Source organism: Bubalus bubalis, chromosome 16 (genome assembly GCF_019923935.1).
Source record: "Bubalus bubalis isolate 160015118507 breed Murrah chromosome 16, NDDB_SH_1, whole genome shotgun sequence".
NCBI lineage: Eukaryota > Metazoa > Chordata > Mammalia > Artiodactyla > Bovidae > Bubalus > Bubalus bubalis.
This window is the reverse complement of record NC_059172.1, coordinates 60,971,873-60,984,561: the sequence shown is the minus strand read 5'-3', so window position 1 is coordinate 60,984,561 and position 12,689 is coordinate 60,971,873. Positions and strand designations below refer to the sequence as shown.

Here is a 12,689-nt window from a genome sequence, read left to right as displayed (position 1 = left end):
ACTTGAGACCTGTTGGATTTTCAGTCCTAATTGGTGCCACGAGGGACAGACCTCAGGTAGATGACCAGCCCGTGATCAGAGTCCACGCCCGTCACCCTGCTTATCCTCTTTGAAGAGCTCCAGGCCAAGAACCAGGGACTGAGGGCTGTGGGCCGTTCTTTTTACCGCCCACCCTGGTCAGTCTTGGCTTCCCTGCTCTTCCCCATATGTGCATCCCTATCTCTCTGTCCTAACTGCCTCCTCCTGGTGCTGACACCACGGGCTTTGGGGCAGAAACGCTCAGTTGTCCCACTCTAGCACAGTGACTCAGAGCTGACATAGCTTTGGTCTCAGTGCAAACCTGAGGCTTAGGCAGAGGCTGCCTGGAGGGCTGTCTTGAGACCGATTTTTGGGCCACAGGCCAGCTCTGTGGGAAAGAATCACAGCTGTACTGTGATCAATTAGTGATGTCTGCCACAGGCAAGAAAAGAGGCAGAGAACAAGCAGAGCTGATTCTGCCATGTGCCAGTCACTATGGTGAGTGCTCAGCGGGTATTATTTTAGGACCCCTAGCACGTCAGTCCTGGGAGAGCAGGGGGGTTATTGTGTTCACTGCTGTATTTTCAGTGCCTGATACATTGGAGACACTCAATCACTGTCAAGATGTGTTGTGTGAACCCCACTGGGTTCAAATTCCACCTCCATCACTTATTAGCTGTGTGATTTTGGGCAAGTCGTGAAAGCTCTGGGCCTCAGTTTTCTCTTCTATACAGTGTGATAAATATTACACCTAGATTATAGAGTTATTATGAGAATTAAATTAGTTACTACATTAAGATGCTTAGAAAAATGCCTGACACAAGCTAAGGCCATGATTAAATGATGGTTTTTATCCTTAGTATCCATATCACCGTTTTACAAGTAATTGATATCACTGATTTCGGTGCCAGACACTTCTCTAAGTGCTGTCTCTCTGTAATCTCTTTAGATAGATAATATAAACATTAATAAACAGGAACCTCAATTAAAATAGGGAAGTCAGAAGGGGGAGTTCTCACACCCAAGACAACAGCAGTGTCCAACAGGAAGAAGAAAAAACATTCTCTCCTGGCCTGGCAAGAGTTCAACCAATGCAAAGCCACTCCGCTTAGACGTCTCAATTCCCGAAGTGGACGCTTAGTTTACTATAGCCCCTGCAGCTTCCTTTCCTCTTTATAAAAGAGTTCTTTTCTCCTTGCTGCACGAGATTTGCACTCGCCAGACCTCAGACTGCAATTCTTTGCTGACCTGAATAAACCCATCACTGCTGAAGAAGTAACTATCTATTTAAGGTCAGCAATAGGTAGATAATACTGTGCTTATTACAAAGATTATACATATATATGAGATATCATGGTATATACAGTTGTCCCATGGTATCTGAAGAGGATTGGCTTCAGGACCCCTCCCTCAGGGATACCAAAATCTGTAAATACTCAAGATTCTTATAGTCAGCCCTCCATATCTGCAGGTTCCACACCCACAGAGACAGAAATCTGACTGCATAATCCTCCTAAGAACTCTAGGATTATCATCCCCATTTCAGTGAAAGAAACAGGCGCAGAGAGGTTAAGTAGGTTGCCTAAAATCACCAAGCTAGCAAGTGAAAGAAAAAAGTGAAAGTGAAAGTGAAAGTCTTAGTCACTCAGCCATGTCCAACTCTTTGTTACTCCATGGATTATGGTCCACCAGGCTCCTCTATCCATGGAATTCTCTAGGTGAGAATACTGGAGTGCGTAGCCTTTCCCTTCTCCAGGGAATCGTCCCAACCCAGGGATAGAACCAGCTCTCCTGCACTGCAGGCTGATTCTCTACTGTCTGAGCCACCAGGGCAGCAAGTAACAAAGCTAGCGTTCAAATCTGAGTTGGGTTCAGACTCTTGGGATCTTTGCTAAAAACAGGCACACTGGCTCCAGAGCTTACATCCTTGACCATTAGTTTTTAAAAGAAGCTTAAACTTGCCAACATTATATATAATTAGAGGAGGGACCCAGCATTAGAAGATAGGAATTTGAATTCTAATTCTACCCCTTATGGGGTTTATGACTCTGGGTAAGTTACTGAATTATCTCAAAACATCAGTTTTTTTCTCATCTGCAAATTCTGAGAAAGAACTCTTTTGCTGAGGTGCTGTAAGGACTGAGATAGGGTTTGTGAAGTGCTGAGTTCAGTGCTGTGCATTAGAGGCATTGAGAATGATAGCAATTAATAAATATTATCACCATCTTTCCACAGGATTGTTAGGTGAGCCCAGAGATCATATACATAAAAAAGCTGTGTAAACTCTAAAGACTTCTACTCAAAACGTGGTACCTGGATCAGCAGCAGCAGGGGCCTGGGGAAACTAGCTAGAAATACAAAACCTTTGGCTCTAAACTGGAATCTGAATTCTAACCAGATCCCAGACCATTCACTTGCACTCGACAGTTGGAGAAGCCTGGGTCTAAAGAACAATGAAGGTAAAGCGGGCCAGTCTGCGTTTTGGGAAGGAGACGCACAGGAGTCCTGGGAGCTGGAGCTTCTCGGGCTGTACCGTGTCACGTGCAGCCCGTTTTTGCTACCAGGACAGCTGGGCCCCGGGGCACCTGCCAATCATCGCGCTCCACTCGGTAATCTGCCCTCCCCACAATCAGAGCAGTGCAGCTGGGTGGCTGAATTATAGGCTGTGGGCAGATGGCGGAGATGGCTCTGTGTGTGCCGTCCAAAGAGAGAGGGGAGTGAAGCCCCTGCCACTGTCCTCCTTCCCCTGACAGCAGACATCCTCGTTTTTGGAGAACCAGTCTGCCAGCACCAGCCATCGGGTGCCCCCCTTTCCCTCCAGAGCACACTTGTGCTGGAGCAAACTCAGTGCAGCAACTCCTGAGCCCTCCCGCTAGCCAGGTCATGGTCACGTGTCTCCATGCACCTCCATCGTGTGAATCCCTTCCCTCATGGGAGGGGCTTCCTCTAAAGGACTGGCCTTCTGACGAAGGTAGCAAAGTTGTTCACCCACATCCTCGCCACTCCCCAGAATTTGGCGCATCAGAACATCCGGTGGCGGCACACCTGAGACGCGAGCTTGGGTGCTGGCTTGTAGAGCAAGCCTGCACCGAGCATGCGCACTGGGAGTTCGGGATGACGGTGCTTATCTGTGCTCCAGTTTCCCCGGAAGGCCGCCCGCCAAGCTGCAGTGGGACAAGCACTTTGCTGCCACCCCTGATCAAAGCTCTGGTATTGGGGTTGGGGAGCAGAAGAACCCCAGGTGAGAGGGTACGCCGTGCCACCATCGCCCCCTCACTGCCTGCCTTCCAGAGGTGCCAGTGCTGGGAGGAGGCACTTAAGTGGAGGCGACGCTCTGTCTCCCCACCCGTGTCTGCGCCACCATGTCTCCGGCCCAGTCCCGGGAGAGATGAGAGCTCTCTTGCCTCCCAGACTTTCTCTGGTTTCAAACATCCATTGGGTTTTATGGGGCACTGCTTCTGGGGCTGCAGGAGATGGCTCTGGGACTGCGATCCAGGCCTTCGGGGCTCCCAACAGCCTGCTGATCCTTTTGATCATTTGGCCTGTCTCCCCTACCCGCTCTGCCCTGTTGTCTATCAGCTGCCTCTCCCTGCTCTCTGAACTTGGAGAACTGAAGGTCACTGAGCAGAGCTCGGGCTTTTAGCTCTGCAGGTCTGGGATCACCTGTGCCACTTCTTTTGAACAGTAGAGGGTATGCATGTGTGTGTGTGTGTTTGAGGGGGAGGTCACTCAAATTGTGGATGGTGACTGCAGCCATGAAATTAAAAGACACTCCTTGGAAGAAAAGCTGTGACAAACCTAAACAGTGTATTAAAAAGCAGAGACATTACTTTGCCTATAAAAGTCTGTATAGTCAAAGCTTTGGTTTTTCTAGTAGTCATGTATGGATGTGAGACTTGGGCCATAAAAAAGGCTGAGCGCCAAAGAACTGATGTTTTCAAACTCTGGTGTTGGAGAAGACTCTTGAGAGTCCCTTAGACTGCAAGGAAATCCAACCAGTGCATCCTAAAGGAAATCAGTCCCAAACATTCATTGGAAGGACTGATGCTGAAGCTCCAATACTTTGGCCACCTGATGTGAAGAACTGACTCATTGGTTCTTCCAAGTGCCCAGAAAAGGAGACAGTTGGAATATTTGGATCATAGTATGAATGGTCACCATATCTGGTTTCTAATCACATTCCACAGTATCCTGAACCTCAGTTTCCTCATCTGTAAGGAGGGAATAATAATTCTACCTTTCAGGACTGTTGTGCTGACTACTGTGTAAAAAGCCCTATCCTGGGAACGCTGTATCATGTGGGAATCTGTGTCCATGTGATCCGTGTCCATGGGGGAATCAATACTCAGGGGCTGGTCAGCTCAGCCTTGGTTTGGTGAAATGACAAGTGGAGCGTTAGAATTTGGAAGGTTCCCAGGAAATAAGGGGACATGCTATGGAAAGTGCTGCTGCTCTCAGTGTGCCTGAAATACCCTATGGGGACCCAGAGGGGAGGAAATTTTCCAGGCTGACGATCACCAGCAACAGCAAGCATATAAATGTGATTATATCAGCAAATATGCAAAGCGCTGTACATTTTTGGAAGACTCTACGTTTAGAACTAATTAGACTACTCTTGCCTGGAAAATCCCGTGGACGGAGGAGCCTGGTAGGCTGTAGTCCATGGGGTTGCTAAGAGTCGGACACGACTGAGAGACTTCACGTTCACTTTTCACTTTCATGCACTGGAGAAGGAAATGGCAACCCACTCCAGTATTCTTGCTTGGAGAATCCCAGGGATGGCGGAGCCTGGTGGGCTGCCCTCTATGGGGTCGCACAGAGTCAGACACGACTAAAGCGACTTAGCAGCAGCAGCAGCAGATACTTGAAGTAGGAAGATGGAGAAGGTCTTCCCAGGGAAGCTTCTCCAGAGCAGCAAAACCTTTGGAAAGCATTTGTAAAGCTCCAGAGGAGGAGAGATAAGGAAGGCATGAGATGGATCAACTGGGAGCAACACGAGGCTATCGGGGCTGCCATCACCCAGGACATTGCAGCATCCTCCTACCCAAACGTGAGTCTGTGAGAGTCTGAGGTTCTATTTGTCGTGAGAAAACATACCTGTGCTGGTGGCTGTGAAGGGAAACTGCCTGTGGACTGACCTGCAGTAGATTCCTATGGCTGTTGTAACAAGTTACCAAAAATTTAGTGGCTTAAGACCATGCAGGTATGTGCTCTTACAGCTCTGGAGGTCAGAAATCCAAAATCAGTTTCACAGGGTTAAAGTCAAGGTGTCTGGGCAGGACTGGCCCCTCTAGAGGCTCTGAGGGAAGAGTCTGTTTCCTCGCCTTTTTCAGCTTCTCATGGCTGCCTGCATTCCTCAGCTTGCATCCCTTTCCTCCTCCTTCAAGGCTCACCACTCTGGTTTCTGCCTCTGACATCACACGACCTTCTCCTTTTCTGTCATCACATCTCCTTCTGCCTCCCTCTTACAAGGACAATTGTAATTACATTTAAGGCAGACTGGGATGATCTAGGAGAATCTCACCCTCTCAAGATCTTTAATCATACCTGCAACCTTCCTTTGCCATATAAAGTAACATTCAAAAGATTCAGGGATTAATCCCTGAGTATCCTTGGGGCCATTATTCAGTTTGCCACGTGGAGCATGTGAGATGGGTTGGAAAGCAAAGGGGGCAACCATGAACCCAGTTGTACTGCACAGATCTGCTTGGGATTGGCACAAGGGGCACCCATGGCCATGGAGGCAACCTCTGTGGTGACTGCAGGAGAGCCTGTGTACACATGTCTTGCTTCAGCTGCCTACCCAGTACACGTGCTATAGAGCAGCAAAGCTATGTCATGTAATCAATCAATCCAACTATTAAGAAATATGTACTCAGCCCCTATTGTGCCGTATGATAGACAATTCAGACCTGGGGACTTGCTGGGTTCTCTGAGTAGGAGATTCATCCAACAAATATTTATTGAGCCCCTATTAGGTGTCAGGCACTGTTCTGGGTATTTTGGACATATCAGCTGACAAAGCCCCCAAAGTTCCCTCCCTTCAAGGAGGTAACAGTCTATCAGTGGAAACAGAACATAAAGAATCAACATGAGTCAATCCTATAGAATATTAGGAGGTAAAGGGGCTATGGGAAAAAGAGAAAGAAAAAGTACAGCAGGGTAAGAGGGATCAGGTGTGCCAGGGCAGGATGGGAGCAGGTGAAGGTATTAAATGAAGTAGTCATGATTGGTCTCACCAAGCAGGTAAGATTAAGCCAAAAGCTTGAAGGAAGGAAGGAGGAATTAGCCAAGTGGGCATGTCGGGGGAGAGAGCCCTGGGCAGAGAGAACTAGAGCAAAGGGTCTAAGGCAGGGTGGACAGGATGATGGGGGAGGCGGTCACAAGAAGAGGGACAGAGAAGTAAGGACAGAGGGAACACAGGCCAGATGGGCTTGAGGCCAAACCCAGAAAGAAGAGAGAAGACAAACTGAAGCAAGTTCTCTAAACCTTCTGGTAAGGGACTCCAGAGAAAATCCCCTGAACTAGAGCTAATTCTGGTGTGAACGATTGTTGGCCTTGCTGACGTCACATTCTCTCTGAGATGCATTTCCTTGCTCTTACATTTAGACACTTGCACCAATTCTTTGCTTCATCCACTTACTCAAGGGACACTGTCCATTACCCATGGGGCCCCAGGCACACGGCATGGCACAGCACTGCGGACTCTAAGCTGGGTCACACACGGCCTCAGCCCTCCCTGTGCAGTGTCCCTCCTGCTCTACACTCTGCTGAAAGAAGTGAGGGGAGGGGCCTAGAGACGGCGTGATGATGGGACGACTCTGACCTTGAAATGGAGTTCGGCTTCCTCTGAGCAGTCCCAAAGGAAGGCACTGGATGGGTGGAAGGTTTTGCTAAACAGATCTGGGAGACAAGAGAAGGAAGGCTTCTGCAAAAATCCGATGGGCTCTGCTCATTGGATGTCTTCAAGCAAAGGCTGGAAGACCATTTGCTGGAGATGTCATAGAGATTTGGGTGTTGGATGGAGGCTGGATTAGATGGTTTTTAAGGCCTGAGGGAATTTTCTCAGGTATCTGCCACTCTGGAGGACATTGGTACAAAGGCAGATTGTGGCTTTTGGGTTGTGTTGAGAGTCTTGCTTTGATCTGAGGGTCAGACTGCTCTCCCATGAGCACCGAGGTGAATCACACGGTGGCCTCTGAAGCAGGGGGCCATGCAGGCTTCTCGGTGGGCCTTACCTCTCCACCGGGTGCTGTGGGCAGAATGTTCCTTAACCGAGTTCGCTTCAAGGCCTCACTGCCTCCCCTTGTCGGGGGTGAGGCTGGGGTTGCTCTGGGCCTGGCCTCGCCCTACTGTCCACCTCTCTGTGTTCTCACACAGGACTCCAGGCTCTGGGGCCCAGAGTCTTTCCTTCTTCCAGGTAATGGCAGCTCAGGGGGCCCAAATCATTCTCCATTCCAAGAAATGCATTATTGTGTCAATACAAGCTGCTCAGTAGCCAGTTGAGTCCCGTATGTCCAAGGGAGGAGCAGACCAGAGTTGTGGCAACAGTTAGATCATGACAATCTGCGCAGAACATCCCCAGAACCAGAGAAGGCCACCAAGACCCCAGCTCCAGGACTGGTGACACACTCGTACCTCAGCTGGCAGGCCCCCCACCCTCCCATCCAAGAAGGCCACGAGGGCTACCGAGCACTGGAGGAGTTTCTTAGATAGTCCCACTTTTCTTCCCTTCCGCTAATGCCATTAACTCATTCACCCAACAAATATTTATTGAGCATCTACTATGTCTGGGAATTCAACAACCAACAGAACAGATGGGAAAAATAATCTCTGCCTGTAAAGGACTGTTATTTAGTCACTCAGTCATGTCCAACTTTTTGTGACCCCATAGACTGTAGCCCACCAGGCTCCTCTGTCCATGGGATTTCCTAGGCAAGAATACTGGAGTGGGTTGCCATTTCCTCCTCCAGGGGATCCTTCTGACCCAGGGGTCGAACCCGGGTCTCCTGCATTGCAGGTGTGTTCTTTACTGCTGGGGCACCTGGGAAGTCAGTCACCTGGGAAGCGCCTATAAAAGACAGTATCTTCAATAAATGGTGTTGGGAAAACTGGATATTTACATGCAAAAGGATGAAATTGGACACCTATCTCATACCACTCACAAAAATTAACCTAAAATTAAAGACTTAAATATAAGGCTTGAAACCATAAAACTCCCAGGGCAAAAGCTCCTTGATGTTGGACTTGGTGATGATTTTTTTTTGATATGACATCAAAAGCATAATTAACAAAAGCAAAAATGAACAAGTGGGACTACATCAAAGTAAAAATATTCTGCACAGCAAAGGAAACAACAAAATGAAAAGGCAACCTATGAAATGGGAGAGAATATTTGCAAGCCACATATCTGATACGGGATTCACATCTAAAATATGAGAAACAGATAGAACTTGGTAAAACAACAAACAACCTGCTGGAAAATGGGAAAAGGTCTCGAGTGGACATTTTTCTAAAGAAGATATACAAATGGCCAACAGGTCCGTGAAAAGGTGCTCAACCTGACTAACCATCAAGGAAATGCCAATCAAACCACACTGAGACATCACTTCACAACATACCTGTTAAGATGGCTACTATCAAAAGATAAGAAAGAAGTGTTGGTGAGGATGTAGAGAGAAGGGAACCCTTGGACACTGTTACAGTCACTATAGAAAACAGTATGGAGGTTCTTTTAAAAATTAGAACAGCTTGCTCAAACTCATGTCCATGGCATCACTGACTCAATGAACATGAGATTGAGCAAGCTCTGGGAGATGGTGAAGGACAGGGAAGCCTGGCATGCTACAGTCCATGGGGGAAAAAAAAATTAAAACAACTACGGTAAACCTTGGACAGCAAGGAGATCCAACCAGTCCATCCTAAAGGAGATCAGTCCTGATTATTCACTGGAGGGACTGATGCTGAAGCGGAAACTCCAATACTTTGGTCTCCTGATGTGAAAAACTGACTCATTGGAAAAGACCCTGATGCTGGGAAAGATTGAAGGCAGGAGGAGAAGGGGACAATAGAGGATGAGATGGTTGGATGGCATCACTGACTTAATGGACATGGGTTTGAGTAAGCTCCGGGAGTTGGTGATGGACAGGGAAGCCTGGTGTGCTGCAGTCCATGGGATCGCAAAGAGTTGGACACGACTGAGCAACTGAACTGAACTGAACTGAATGGTAAGATCTGGGGCTTCACAGGTGGCACTAGTGGTAAAGAACCCGCCAGCCAATGCAGGAGAACTAAGAGACGCAGCTTTGATCCCTGGGTCGGGAAGATCCCTTGGAGGAGGGCATGGCAACCCACTCCAGTATTCTTGCCTGGAGAGTCCCATGGACAGAGGGGCCTGGTGGGCTACGGTCCATAGGGTCGCAAAGAGCTAGACATGACTGAAATGACTTAGCACGCACACACATGTGGTAAGATCTAGCGATCCCACTTCTGAGTTATGTATCCAAAGAAAATGAAATCAGACTCTCAGAAAGATATCTGCACTCCCATGTCTAATAACCAAGATATGGAAACAGCCAAGATATAAATAATATGTGGCATATAGACACATGGAATATTTATTGTTCACCCATAAATGAGGAAATCCTGCCATTTGTGACAACATGGATGAACTTGAAACCATCATACTTAGTGAAATAAGCCATAAGAGAAAGATATACTGTATGGTATCACCTATAGGTAGAATCATCTTTTTTAACAAGTTGAATTCATATAAACAGAGAGTAGAATGGATGGTGGCTATTAATTCTATTGATCCCTTTTATTTGTAATGAGAAGGAAACTATACAGCTTTTGAGTACATATGAGGTCCGGGGCACTGTGCTACATGCGTTACATCCACCGTCTCATTTAATGCTCACAACAGCCTATGAGGACAAATATGGTTGTGCCTAAGTTAGATATGAGAAAAATGAGGATTAGGTATCTTGGCCAGGATCGTACAACTAGTCAGCTGAGCAACTGACATCTGAGCTCAAGATAAGCTTGCCTTCAGCATCCATGGTTTTTCTAACTCAGACTGGTTATAAATTATGGTTTTCCTGATTGTGTAATGGGGAAGTGGGGAGTAGGTATCAGAATATCTGGGAGAGGAGGCAGGCACAGTTTCAGCCAAGTGATGCTGATACTGCCTTTCCCATTCCAGATTAATAGTTACTGAACTCCATTATTCTCCAAAAAAGTCCTGTGTGGACATGGGAGCAACTAAATGTCCATCAAGAGAGGAATGGATAAAGAAGATGTGGCATATATATACAGTGAAATATTGCTCAGCCATAAGAAGGAACAAAATTGTGTCATTTACAGAGAGGTGGATGGATCTAGAGACTTTCACATAGAGTGAAGTAAGTCAAAAAGAGAAAAATATTATGAATTAATGCATATATGTGGAATCTAGAAAAACTGTACAGATGAACTTATTTGCAAAGCAGAAATAGAGTCACATTCATACAGAACCAAGGCTGGGGAAGGGGGAGTGGGATGGATTGGGAGGTTGGGAATGACATGTATACACTACTGGGTATAAAATAGATAGCTAATGAGGACCTTCTCTATAACCCAGGGAACTCTACTCAATGCTCAGTGGTGATCTAAATGGGGAGGAAGTCCAAGGAAGAGGAGATATATGTATGCGTGTGGCTGATTCCCTTTGCTGTACAGCCGAAACTAATGCAGCATTGTAAAGCAACTATACTCCAATAAAAAAAGCCTGTGAACTCGATAGACTGGTGAATGTAGTAGTCAGGACAATTATTCCTTATCCTCATTGATAGGTGCTGAAACTGAAGTATAGACAGTTTAGCTGGCTTACCCAAGGTCACACAGTCATGATGGAGCCATGACTACCCAGCTTATATTCCATTCTTCCCATAGCTTCTTTTTAAAACCACATTTTTAAAATAGGTAATATATTTACATAGTACAAAATTTAACGGCATAACAGGTAGATACAGAAAAATCTACCTCCCCACCCAGCCTATCCTATTTCTAGATCCACATTCCACTTGCCCTAGAGGCGACAAGCATTACAGTGGGTTGGGGTTCTTTCTTTGCTTCTTACTTCAGTAGAAAAGATGCAAGACAGCACCCATTTTTCATGAGTGTCAGCCTAGCTTGGCTTAGGTTCCCAAGCAGAACTGGCTGCCTATTAGCTGAGTGATCTTGGACAAATTGCTAAATATCTTGGTATGGTAGTTCTTCATTTATTAAATGGGGATAATGTCACCTATTTCAAAGAGATCAAGTGCATTTCAAAGGGAACGAGACTGTGCATCAAAGCACATTGTAATCCATGCAGTGTGGTACAATGGTTGGTATTCTCTGCCTCTGCTTTCTTTTCTCTGGAAGAGTCTGGAAATGACCACTGTGTTCTCACTACCTCTCAGAGACAATGGAGAAGATGGATAGAGATGCAACTCATTTCTACAGGATGGAAGGAAATGATACAAACTGTACGAAGTGCAATTAAAGTAAGATATTAGAAGAAACTAAGTTTCGGAATCCCAAAGGGGTTTGTGAGATTTCTTTGAAAATTTCTCAGAAAATGCTAATAACATATTAAGACTCTAATTTTCCAAAAAACAAAGGCATGGATAAAAAGGCCACTCCTGGCCACTCTTATCAAATTCCTTCCTGGATAGGAATTCAAGTAAGGGAGAAATTTAAGCCAAATCATCTTTTGTCCCCAGGTCAAGCTCTGGGGTGGCCAGATGGATGAATGGCCATTCACTAGGAATAAGATGTGCTCTCTGGTTCCTTCCTCCCTGGAATTATTCCTTCTTTTGAGTGAGAGAGAAATTGAAGCCAAACTTAAGCCTCTGTCCCAGGTCTGGTTCTGGGGTGGCCAGGTGGACTAATGACCCATCACCATCTCCATTAAGGCTTGCCTTTGCTATCAGCTTGCTAATTCTAGATGCCCTTTTCAGGATGACCTTCTACCCTGGAGACCACCCTAGAAATGACTATATTTGCGGGGGGGTGGGGGGCAGAGGGGGCGGGTACAGAAGATGCGCTTTGAGCTCAAGGAAGTAAAAAGGCTGGAATTTGATGGAGGTTTGGGGAGAGGAGAAGTGGGAAAGTTTCATCTTTAGGTAGGAGACATATTCAAGAGGCTGGGCCATCCCCTTCTTGGATCCTCGCAAGGACTTGAGAGAGACCTCCATCCTTCTGTGCCAGACGACGCTGCCTGCTCTGCTGTTTCTCACACCCACGACCCACTCCCCCACCAAGGCTTGTGGGAAGGGTTACCAGCTCCCTTGTGAAAACGAGTCACTGATCTCCGAAGACGAGAAGCAGAAAGGTCTCCAGGCAGGGGACTCAAGCAGTCCGTCGTGGTCCCTTGGGCTTGACTGCACCCGGTGCTTCCTTCTCAGGCCATTGCTGCTGCCACCACGCACACGGAGCAAAGTCCCTTCCTTCTCCTCCTCTTAGCGTGGAGGAGTCCCAGATGAGTGCGTATTAAGGGAAGGGATGCGGGAGGTGAGCAAATGGGTGCGTGAAGCCTGAGACACTGTGCTGTGGGCACAGGGTGCTCAGTCCTCCCAGACCTAGTGCCCTGCAATAGCTTCACAGGGTCCCAGAGAAACACTAAACTTCATAGGCCTCTTGCCTGG

At 47.0% G+C, this 12,689-nt stretch overlaps 1 long non-coding RNA gene across 1 annotated transcript; it reads left to right on the top strand.

Annotated features, from left to right (window-relative positions):
- The first annotated feature begins 6,309 nt into the window (after positions 1–6,309).
- On the top strand, positions 6,310–11,568 carry LOC123329663. Its single transcript, XR_006545174.2, has 3 exons — positions 6,310–6,513; positions 10,223–10,421; positions 11,425–11,568. It is a non-coding gene; the product is annotated as an uncharacterized LOC123329663 (long non-coding RNA).
- The last annotated feature ends 1,121 nt before the right edge of the window (positions 11,569–12,689 follow it).